The sequence below is a fragment of the Chiloscyllium plagiosum genome, chromosome 7 (assembly GCF_004010195.1).
Source record: "Chiloscyllium plagiosum isolate BGI_BamShark_2017 chromosome 7, ASM401019v2, whole genome shotgun sequence".
NCBI classification, from domain to species: Eukaryota; Metazoa; Chordata; class Chondrichthyes; order Orectolobiformes; family Hemiscylliidae; genus Chiloscyllium; species Chiloscyllium plagiosum.
Genome location: NC_057716.1, coordinates 83,226,389 through 83,238,619, shown reverse-complemented (window position 1 = coordinate 83,238,619; position 12,231 = coordinate 83,226,389). Strand labels below are relative to the sequence as shown.

Here is a 12,231-nt window from a genome sequence, read left to right as displayed (position 1 = left end):
TCCCCCACTCACCTATTGTACTCTCTGCTACTTTCTCCCCACCCCCACTCTCCTCTCACTTTTCTCTCCACCCTTCAGGCACTCTGCCTGTATTCCTGATGAAGGGCTTTTGCCTGAAACGTCGATTTTGCTGCTCCTCGGATGCTGCCTGAACTGCTGTACTCTCAGCACCACTAATCCAAAATATGTTTAACATAGTTTACAGAGATTTTTGACCAGTCCCATATGACAGACTGGTCAGAAAATTAAAGCTTAGGACATTCAAGGAAAGGTGATAAGTTGCATCAAAAAGTATTTCAATGATAGCAAGCTAATGGAAGGATGGTTCCATGGAGGTTCTGCACAGCTCAGTATTGTATATAAGGAGTTAAATCTCGTTATGTGATATGCTAATTAGACATGGAACACTGGGTGTGATACAGTGTCTCATGAACTTCATTTCTCTTGTCACATCAAGATGGGGTCATGCCATTTGAGGATGTTTCCCTTGCTTCCTCAGTGGAAAAAAAAGAAAACAAACAGTGATACTTGTAAATGAACATAGAAGCCATTCTAATGCTCCATTTTGTAGTATACTCGGTGAGTCAAACCACTTTGTGTCATTTACAAATTTTACTAGTTTCTTCTTCTTGACCAGATTCTTAAGTATTCTTTAGCACTACCATGAGACTGAGCACTAGATCCCTTTCTTTCCCTGGTATATACTAAGGATTTTGAAGAAACAAAATTAAGAAGTTCGCATATCATACAACAATTAACCATGTTGCTGATTGTGAGGAAGAAAGCAGTACTGGAAGATATCAAAAGATTGGTTAAGTGATAAATTGGCAAATGGAATTCAATGCAGAAAATTCTATGGAGTGCTTGTAGATCCCAGAAGGTAGTAGAACTGTTAAATAAGCTGGTTACAAAGGTATATGGAATATTTTCCTTTCTGACCATGACCATTCAAAGATATCAGGAAAAGTCATGGAAATATTCAAATTCTTTGGGTTTGCAGGTGGTGATGAGTACAATGATTTTCCTTGTAGTTCTGCTGTTGATATAATCCACAGTATTTGTGAAAAACACACTTTTTTTTGTACAATTTTATTGTTTCAACATAGTTGCTGAATTTCCACACAATGTTTTTCTAGCTGTTACCAAGCTAATTTCTGGAGATGATTTTTAATATCTTCATACCATGGTGCACATTTCTTACAGCTTCATTCCCAATGGTAGAAGGATATTAAGTGTCCATGTGTAATTTTGGTCATAATCCCATGCAATTATACAGAGGGTGATGACATATCGCATGCGTGTATATTGTTAAATAAACACTAGAGGGCCCCTGATGGGAGTGAATAAAAAAAATACTCCGGGGTCTCCTCTTGATACCAGTTAATACATCCAGAGAGAAATGTTTCAGAATTAACTGAATAAAGTACCCATTAATTAATGTTTAAAAGACATAATAGTTGACATCATTGAAAAACCAGTTAGTCTAACCAAGTCAGCACAACTCCCCAGTCCTAATTATTTGTGAATCTATAACACCCGGTCATAATTGCATGAGTATGTGCATTTAATCTTCTCTATTTGAATAAATAGGAAAGTTAATGTTTATTATTGCTAATTTTTGAAACATTGTGAAGTGTATACAGTGTGCACACAGAGATTCAGAAAAAATACATTTATGTAATAAATAATAATGACAGCTCAATTTATTGTTCTGAATGTAATGTGTATAATGGATTAAATATGAAAGGTTTATGGTTTTATAAATGCCTCCTCATAGTTTGATTAACGAGGACAGATATATTAAGTTGTAATAGAACAGATCAATAATTGCTCACACTCGATAGTAAGATTTTCAAATCTGCTCTGTAATCAGAGTTTAGCCTGTATAATATAGTAGCTATCAAGCATAATTGAAACATTATGTAGAAAGAAACAAACAAGTATTTTGGATTATTTAGCACCTTTATTTTGAATGGAAAGGGACATATTAAATTAGTGCCTATTTTTTGGAGCTGCTCCAATCCATATTTCAAAGTAACTAAACATTATCAGATGTTCCTGTTGCTCCAGTGAGTGAAAGTACTACCCAGTCCAGTCTTGAGCCACACAACTGATCTCAAATCAGCAAAGTTTTAAAACTCTGTCCTGAGACTATTGAGAAAAAATGGTCAGCAAAGATCCACATTCCTGATTGCATCTGGAAGACTGTTGTAATATATATTCACATGTATGTCAGGTATATGCTCATTAGGCTTGGCAGTGTTGCCTTCAATATTCTTTTCACTCACACCCCCCCCCCTCCTCTTCCTCCCCTAAGCAGCCCTGAGATCAAATAACGCACCAACACTCACTGCCAAGGTTCCAACATGAAAACAATCTTATGGATGAGGTATTGATGTACCAACAAACAAGGGACTTTACATTAGTGTGAGGCAGAAGTGAAGAAATGTAACAAAGGTAGGAGAAGAATAATCCCTTCACAAGCATAGTTTTAAAGACTCCAAATAGGGAACTAAAATGTCTTAAATTTGGGTTCATTGACCCATAACTACTGGAGGTTTCACTTGTGTGTTATACATGATTTTCTACTTATGGTTTTGAACTGAAAAAGATATATAATAGATAAAGTAAATGCAGTGGAAAAAGGCCCTGCTTCTCGAATTCACTATTTAAGAGTACAAATGGCTGCTGCTAATTTTTGCTGGTATATTTAACCAACTGACATCAAATGCTTCTACTATTTCAATGTAGTTGTTTAAAGTAATGTATAATGTCTCAAAAAAATTCACAGGCACAGGAATATCATGCAATCTTTTTCCATTACTGTGACAAAAGCAATTTTTCCCAGATGACAAGATCACATGTTCATTTCTAAATCTCCTTGAATGCCTTCTTTACAAACACTTGACAATGCTTCAAAAATTAGAAATACCAAACATTAACTTTCCTATTTATTAACTTAACTACTCTGGATCCTTTGGGTTCTCTTGATATGCTGTGACCAAAGTTGGCATGAATCTTTTCAACATAAAAGTATAGCCAAATGCTAAAGTTATTTAGATTAATAGATGGTAAGCCACAGTAGAAAACTGGGTAGTTGCTTGGTGTCACCAAAATACTTTCTGATTAGCAAATTAGTTGAAGTGGGTTTCAGGTGGGATCGCACAAGAGGCTTTGACTTGGTCACACAATTGGAAGCATTCTATATGAAAAAAGTTGGTTTCTCCCTAATGATAGCTGCCTCAATAGTCCTCACAGTTCCCACAACCTCTTACCAGGTGAAAAAGTTCACAAAGAGCCAATATAAAATGCCATCAACCAACCATTTATGTAATCTGACTCTGATTTGCACAAGATTTTAAGCCCACCAATTTAGCAAGCCTAATTTGAACGATCAGTTAATATGGCTGCCAATAATATTCTGCGAGGAAGGGGAAGTAAGAGTGAAAATTCCATTTTGTACCCCTGCATCTTGCTTTATTGAAACAAAAACAAAAATTCAGCAGGTCAGACAGCATCTGTGGAGAGAAATCAGAGTTATCTTTTCAAGTCAGTGACCCTTCTTTAGGTATGACTTCTGCTTTTGTTTCTGATTTCCAGCATTTGCAGTGCTTTCTTTTTTTTTAGTTTTAATTGAAATTTGATTTAACTACTTCTAAAGTGCTTCTGCATTTAGAATTTATACTATATAGCAGATAAATGCTTCCGAAACAACACATGTATTTAGGAGTTTCGTAAATACCTGTTGTCTCTTCAATGTACAAGTATTTTGTAAATGTAATATGTTAATTGCTTTTTGTTGATTCTCACAAAGCCAAACCCTGAGGTGATGTAATTTGTTTCTCCAGAAGCTCTTCAAGCAGTACCCAAGTTTGTAGTATTCTGGATGTTTGTAATTTGTGGAATGGCAATTACTTAAATTTGATGGAAACGTATATTACCTAACATCACATAACAGAATCAGTGAATATTCTAAAGCCACTGTCCTAGCTTGTAGTACCAACTACTGGCAGTTTGTGGTCAGAATAAAGGACTGCTACTTATTTTCCTTTCTATCCTATGTCTAAGGACATACAAAATGGATCAAATGAATTCTTCCCATATCGTAACAATTCTGTGAGTTAGCAAGTGTCAAGGGTAAACTATGAGTAAGACCTACTAGGAAGCCGAAGCTGTCTGAACAATAAGATGTAGTTTATTGCAGACAAGCACGAAATACAAGTTACATTGACTGGAGAAGCATAATCCTTAACACTAACAGGAACCAGAGATAATACATCAGACCCCACTGGAATCTGGAGGTGGATGCCTTGATTCTCCAGCTAAGACTGTGTGACACAGTCATCTAATTTCCCAACATTTACTGTTTTGCAACTATTACTTGATAAAATTGCCCCCATTTAAAAACTTATATCTGCTTACTGTTAGGTTAAAATAAACCAACAAGCAAATGGTTCTTGGGATAAAAATGTTAACCTCCATTGGAAGTTCATTTCAAAGCCTGACACTGAATGAACAACAGTTTAACTTATGTGTAAGTAAACATTAATTGATTGCAATGTCTGCCATTGTTTAACCTTCTGATATATCTAAACTATCCTACGCTATTTATGGGATAGCATATACTGAACAAAATTTGTTTTTAGCAAGACCTGTGTCACCGTGGTTTCTGATAATAGACCAACCAGCAGAAAAATTCACAAATCACTCTTCTACTCAGAGCTGTGAAAATAACAGACTAGATGTAAAATCGAGTAAATTCTTTGTGAAGGCTTTTTGTTTGATATCAGAAGATGTTTTATTCTGCTCTGTTGGAAAAATGAATAACTCTGACTCTTATTCCAGAAACTGCAGAAAGTGGTGATATGCATTTTGTCTAATTCAAAATAAGGGCCAGCCCTAGAAACCACGTAATGACAAAATGTGTAGCATGCTGGTTGTTAAGCATATGTGCTTTTATTTCTCTTGGTTGCTTGGTAACTGAAGTGATTTTTCCAAATAAATTCTGATTCTGCCAAAACCCCTCTAAATATACAGAACCAAAGACATTTTAGAAACAGGGCACTTTTCCCTCTTGTCTAATGTTCCTCTCAAGAACATAGGTTAACACAAAAATAATGACTGTATTTTCAATAACAGCTGATACAAAAAAGTTGTTTTGGAGTTATCCATTCTCTATGGAAAAAAATCTTCACATCCACCAGTCAGAAAATGAATAAGACGATAAAAATTAATTTTTGAAAAGATATGTATCAAGTAGAAGAAAAAGGTTATGTCACCTTCAGCCAAGCACTACTGTCATTTGTATGCTATCAGCTCATTAAAATCACATTAGGCTACTCCAAGGGGCTCAAAGAGCTATTAGTGCACCTAAAATGGCATGACAAAATCTCAATTCACTTTAAAAAACATCGCAATACGACATTTTGTATTTCATCACTGAATTATTGCAGCCTCTGATGCATTATACAGGGAAGGTAATGGAAACAGGAATACCACAGAGAATGCAGCCCACTTCTTTTTTCTGATCCCAGGAGAACTGAGGCAAACTTTTGAGAAACTAGGCCAAAAATGTGGCATTAACAATTTAACCCTCACAGCTTTTTGACAGGCTCTAGTGATGCCACAGTTATGAAATTCTGTGGTCACTTAATAGCAAACCCAACGATCTAGTATTAATTCAATGTCTGTGACGATGCTGAAATCCCTGATGCTCCTCTTCCCAAATTTCTAAAGCTGCTTTGTCACATCTATAATCACTGGAGAGGTAAGTAGTTTGTATGCCATACATTACATATTCATTCAAAAGTTCTCCCTGAAAGAAATTATCAGATCTTAAAGATTTCTGGCAGCTGGATAATTCTTCAGTCGTAAAATTTTACTCAAACACAAATGAATTATTTTTAATATATCCTTATATATGCCCACAGTGTTGAATGAATCCACATGTACTCCTTGGCTATGGATGTACTGGAAACTCTTCTGCTGTCTGTGTAATAGGCAAAGACTGATCTGTGCTCCAGTGTTTACTGAAGGTCTTGGGCACAGAAGAATAACCAGAAAACCTAATCAAACATTCTATGGAAACTGTTTCATTTTATTGCAATCAACCTATAGGATGCATTGACGTACAGCATAACATACAAAATTGCTGGAGAATTTAGCCTGTCAGAACATAATTCTCACTCTATGTAAGAAGGACATACTTAGGTTTGTTTACATTCCATTAATCTGCTTTCTTGAGTTTCTCATGATGCTTTAACATAGTTAACTACCCATGCCAGTTAATAACTATCTTGAATTTCCATTCAAGTGGAATTTTGTTTTCTTTTTGATGTGTACTTTGAACAGCTTTTCAACAGCATGGCCTCATATTCAAGTGACTGCGTAAAGTAACAATCACTTTAACTAGATCAAACAAGAGTCAGTCTTAATTAGTTCACTTGAATATGATTATTAATATCACTACATTTGAAATTACCTAACAGGAAACAACAAAATTGTACATCACTCCTGTTATCATGATTACAGGTTCTCCCTACCTATCCAGAGTCATATTACTGTTTGAGGGAGAAAGAAACAACAGGTAAAACTCAGACAAATGGTGAAACATTGGGATGGAAGTGGGAAACGTCTCTGAAAAGTTTTTCCACAATCTCTTTAGATGATCCAGAATTCTTCAGGAGACCACAATGATGATGATTAATCATCTCTACTAGGTGATCTCCACCACAGACTGAAACAGGTACAACTCTCCTTTGAAGATATAGAATGAATCAGTCTTCTTCTGTTATCTCAGAGGACAATAGTCTCAATGTTCAACCTAATTTTGCCCTTACACAACATCTCTGCCATGGTACGCTCCTTACTATGTTTGATTTAAATAATTTGTCCATGTAATTACATTCTAAGCTCTTTTATGAGCTGTGATCAAGCAATGCTTGAATTTACACTTCTGTCATGTACTAGGGTGCAGCTCAACAAACCTATATGGAAAAATGAGGTGTTGCAGAATGGAACTCACCTTGCAGTTTTTCTTTCCCTCAATATCCTCTGCTGAAAGTGGGTACAGTATTCTAAATGGAATCTAAGAACAGTTTCTTTTTAACAAGAACAAAATGGTATGCTTTTTAGCTTCTTGACATTGGTCATGGACATTTAGATAGATACATTATCATTCTCTTCCCCTCCTTGACTTCAATTCTGTTCCCTTTAGGGTAAATATGCCTATGTGACTAATATCACAAGATTATAAGGTACACATCACTTACCAAACACCAGTCCATTTCCCTCGTGTTGACATCTGCCTGCAGTAGTTTAACACCCTCTGTGGATAACACTCACATATAGCCACATACCATTTGGAAAATTACAAGCATTTTCCCCAAGATCAATCTCTAAGCTATTAATTAAGTTGGTGAGGAACAGATATTTTAATAACAATACTGGTGGAAAACCATTGTATTTGATATTCAAGCAGATGTTGGATGTCTGAAGATTTTCTTGATTTGATATCAGATTAAAGCTGCCATTAGAACAGGGGAAACTTGCACTGCTAGACATCACCAGGCCATTGTGGGCATGTTTATTTGATTAAGTTGGTGAACAACTCTAAGGGTGAAACTGTATTACTCATTCCTGGTTGAAAATTGCTGGGTTTGGCATTTAACTCCCTGAATGGCTCATGCAATCATTGCTCTTTACCAGAAGAAGTCAATTGTTTGCCTCTGGGTTTCCTTATGAATAAATGAATTAATGATTAATATCAAGTGTGTATAGTGAGAAAATAGTAAGATACCATGAAAAGCTTTTCCGTGATCAGTACCATTTTGAATAGCTTTAAGAATTTAAAAAAATATAGGTTAAAGGGAGTCCAAAATGCTGAACCATTAACAATGCCTGTGCTGCCTCCCTCCTCCATTATGAAGTCATCACTCTTCAGATGCCATCTTTCGCTGTTAAGCAGAATCTCGTCTTCCACTGCCTTGCTCCACCTCTGCTGGACCCATTAATGTCAGAGTCACATTGCTCACTGCTGGGTCGACCTCAATGTCACTGTGATGTCCTTGCACTGTGATGCTTCGGCACTGTCCGCACCGGACCCAACCAACGACAAAATCGCTGATCCTTGTGCGCCATTTTTCTCCGCTGGGCCTATCTCGCCTCCACTGATCACTACAGCCATTGATTCTAATGCCAGATCCTGTGCTCATCCCAGAAAAATAAGTAGGGGCTTACTCCTCATGACTATAAAGTCCACCCTGGGCTCCCTCGCCACCGCCACGAGGTCAGTGCTGAGCACACTCGAATCTGTGCTGGGGTTGCTCACTGCCATGGATGCTGTCTGAGGTCAGAATAAGAAGTAACTAAAATGAAAAGGGGAAAAAAAGAAGAAAGAAATGTGGACAGAGCGGATGAGCCCGAGCTCAGGAGCTGTACTCCACCATCACCTTGATGACGAGGATGGGTGCAACGATCCATCCATTTTGTCAAAACTCGGATTAGTAATTAAAGGAATCATAGAATGGGGAAGAAAAGCTCAGCATCACTTTGATGGTTTGGATTGCAGCTACCTTTGTTTTAATGATACTGAAGATATTTTTTCCATAGTATGTTACTGGATGACCTTGACAAATTGAATACTGTTTTCCTGGTTAGAGAATCCAAAATTTAAGGCTAAAACTGTTTATAAATGGCTTCTTTGCAACCACAATAACTTAATTACTCCCCCAACAGAATCTAGTAGACTCCTCTCTCTTCTTCAAGGCCACCCTGAAGAAAGCTGAAGTTACACAGGATCAGATTGGGATTCCAAACTGACATCAATTTCCTGGGCGTTCACACTTGCGTACCTCTGAACCTACTTCTAACTTGCTCAAATAACTCTGCCCTATGTCTCTCATATAGGAGGCTACTAATAATTTTGAAGATACTACCATTTATTTCCCGATGATCCATTTGGTACACTTGGAGTCACTCACAATCAGTTAGTGGTAGCACAGTGGCTCAGTGGTTAGCACTGCTGCACACAGTGTCAGGGATACCTGTTTGATTCCAACCTTGGGCAACTTTGTGTGGAGTTTATACATTCTTCCTTTGTCTGTGTGGGTTTCCTTTGGGTGCTCTGGTTTCTTCCCACAATCCAAAGATGTGCAGGTTAGGTGGATTGACCATGCTAAACTGCCCATAGTATTCCAGTGATGTGCAGGATAAATGGATTAGCCATGGTAAATGTGGGGTTATGGGGACAGTGTAAGGCACTTTGTCTAGGTGGGATGCTCTTTGGAGTGTCAGTGCACACTTGATGGGCTGAATGACCTCTTTCAACACTGTAGGGATTTTAAGAATGAGTTCTATTATCAGACTGGCTGAACAAAGAAGAACGATTTCACTAAATCCATCTAATAAAATAATAGTGAGTTTTATCATTATTATTCTTCCTAAAATGAGAGAGCATTTTAAATAAATGACTTCCTCCCATTGAGATAAATCTCACCTTAAGCTATAACAATTAGAATTATACTTTTACATAAAGTATGCATGCACTCTGAAAATTACAATGGAAGTTTAAGTGTTCCAAAAGTCTAAAGGATTTTAAAAATAAATTATGATAACATATATTGTCTCTGACACTTTACCACAATGAGTACATTTATATCTTCTTCAATAAAAGAAGTTCATGTGAAACTCCCTCTAATATTTTTCTCACAATGACATTGTTTTATATATTTGACAAAGTCAGTGTTTTACTATACAAAACACTTACTGTAGCTTGATTGACTATTTTGACATGAAAACCTCCAATGGACTAGATTGGTCTATTATCCTTTCCTTCTGGGAGATTTCATTTTTCTTACACTGAAGGTAAGCTTTTGAAAATTTTAAGTAAAATACATTCAATTTTGTATACATAATTCCCTCATCTTTCAGGATGAGGTGGTGGTGTTCTGCTAATGTCACTGGATTAGCAATTCTGAATCCTAGGCCTATCTCCTGGGACATAGATTTGAATCCCACCATGTTAGATGGTCAAATTTGAGTTCAATAAAATCTAGAGTAAAGGACTGGTTAAACAGTAACCATGTAATCATTATTGACTGCCTTAAAACTCAACCAGTTGTTATTGCCCTTCAGGGAAGGAAATTGCCATCTTCACCTCATCTGGCCTATGTGAGATTCCAAACCCACAGCAATTTGGTTGACTCTTACCTGCCCTCTGGGGAATTAGTGATGGGCAATAAATGCTGGCCTAGCCAGTGACACTGACATCTCATGAACCATTTTTTTTAAAAGACTAAGCTTCAAAATGTTACTGCATTCTATAATATGAATGTGTGTTCACATCAAACTTCATGATATCCTATTTTAGTGGAGGCATTAACTTGTTTGTTTAAACAGGTTATCAACGGCAATTAAATGATTGTCAAAGTAATTTGGTGTGGATGTCTTAATGTGTCCTAAAATAATAATGCACAGCTTAATCTCTGGCCCCTAATTGATTCAATCTGTTTTAGTATCCTGGTCATCATATGCCTGACTCGGAAATAATACTTCCAGGATTGTATTAATTCTTTTGTTCATCTGATCACTCTGTGGTGTGCAAGAGTAGCTCAGGTTAACACTGATCTAAATTTTTGAAAAAATTTTCCCTCTGGAAAAGCAAGATGGGACTGGGGCTAGTTTGGAGGCAGGAACTGGAGTGTATTGTCTGCAGCAACCAGATGGATATGATTGGTTAATGCAAATTTAGATAACGACTAATCTGATACTTTGATTATTTGTGAAGAATATGTATTTTATGTATTTTATTTAGAAAGGTTACATGAATGAGATAGAACCCTTTGAAATTAGGTGACATGTTGGCTGCAGATAGATACAACGTATATTACTATGTTCTTGGCATATCTTTCAATGGCCCAGTACATTTTAGCATTTGAGAAATCACACTCTGATATATGCCACTGTGCACATTAACTAATGCATCATATGGCTGGCACATTTAGAATGAAATTACCAGATGAACTAATTTACAAGTTATGGCATTTTGTTCCAGTTTTTCTTTTGTACATTTTTACCACATGGAAGAAAGCATTAACCTAGATAGCCCATTTGTGTTACACATAAATTTGAACCAACCTAATTTGTTCAGAATTGCAACCAACCCGTTGCACATAACTTACGTATAATTGGAACTACAAAATGCATTATTTTGTAGTACTGTACATATATGATGATTCAATTCTCAAACTTATATCATTAACAGTGGCAATATTAATGTTGGATATGGCCAGCTTTCCAAATAAATAATAGCCCAATGTGCATTGCTAAACTTGACTGTTGGCAGAATATTAAAATTAATAATATGGCTGATACTCCACAGACAACATAATTCTCTTCCTGGAAAAATGTACTGAACTCATCACTTACTGTTCTATTGTAATGCTAAATATGTTGTGACCAGCAGCTGTATTGATGATTTTGTTTCCATACCTAGAATGTATGAAAGAAAAATCCATTTAATCTATCAAACATATTCCTTCTGAATAAAAGCAAATTACTGCAGATGCTGGAATCTGAAATCAAAAGAGAAAATGCTGGAAAATCTCAGCGGGTCTGGCAGCATCTGTAAGGAGAGAAAAGGGCTGACGTTTCGAGTCTAAGGGTCAGTTAGACTTGAAACGTCAGTTCTTTTCTCTCCTTACAGATGCTGCCAGACCTGCTGAGATTTTCCAGCATTTTCTCTATTCCTTCTGAAGACATTCAGGGCTCTCATTAAAATGTTTTCTTTTTTAATGGACTAAATGTTATGAGTCCAATGGTAGGTGGGTTATAAATTAGGGTGTTATTAGGATCTAATTGAGGCCCTTAAGTGGGCAACTGATGTTCAATAGAGAGGGTTTTCCGACTGCTACGCTAATTTAAAATGCATTAAGAGAGCGCTTCACCCAACATCTAGTCAAGCAGTTTAACTCTGCAGGGAACTCTCTGAAGAAGGGTGGGTGCAGAGGTTCAGGTACATAATTCTTTGAAGTTGGTGCCACACATAGGCAGGGTGGTGAAGGAGATGTTTAACACACTTGCCTTCATTACTCAAATCTTTGAGTATAGATGTTGGGACATCATTGTGGTTGTACAGGACATTGATGTAGTACTGTGTCCACTTCTGGTTATCCTGTTATAAAAAGATATTATTAAGCTGGAGTGTGTTCAGATAAGATTTACCAGGATGTT

General features: G+C 36.7%; 1 long non-coding RNA gene across 4 annotated transcripts in view; it reads left to right on the top strand.

Annotated features, from left to right (window-relative positions):
* The first annotated feature begins 417 nt into the window (after positions 1–417).
* Positions 418–12,231, top strand: part of LOC122551734 — a 28,569-nt gene continuing 16,755 nt past the window's right edge. For 2 of the 4 annotated variants that reach the window (XR_006312184.1, XR_006312181.1), the window contains exons 1-2: positions 418–579; positions 6,665–6,745. This is a non-coding gene — a long non-coding RNA (uncharacterized LOC122551734). Of the gene's footprint in view, positions 580–6,530; positions 6,587–6,664; positions 6,746–12,231 lie in introns of those variants that run through there. The other 2 variants (XR_006312182.1, XR_006312183.1) reach the window with 2 other exon arrangements.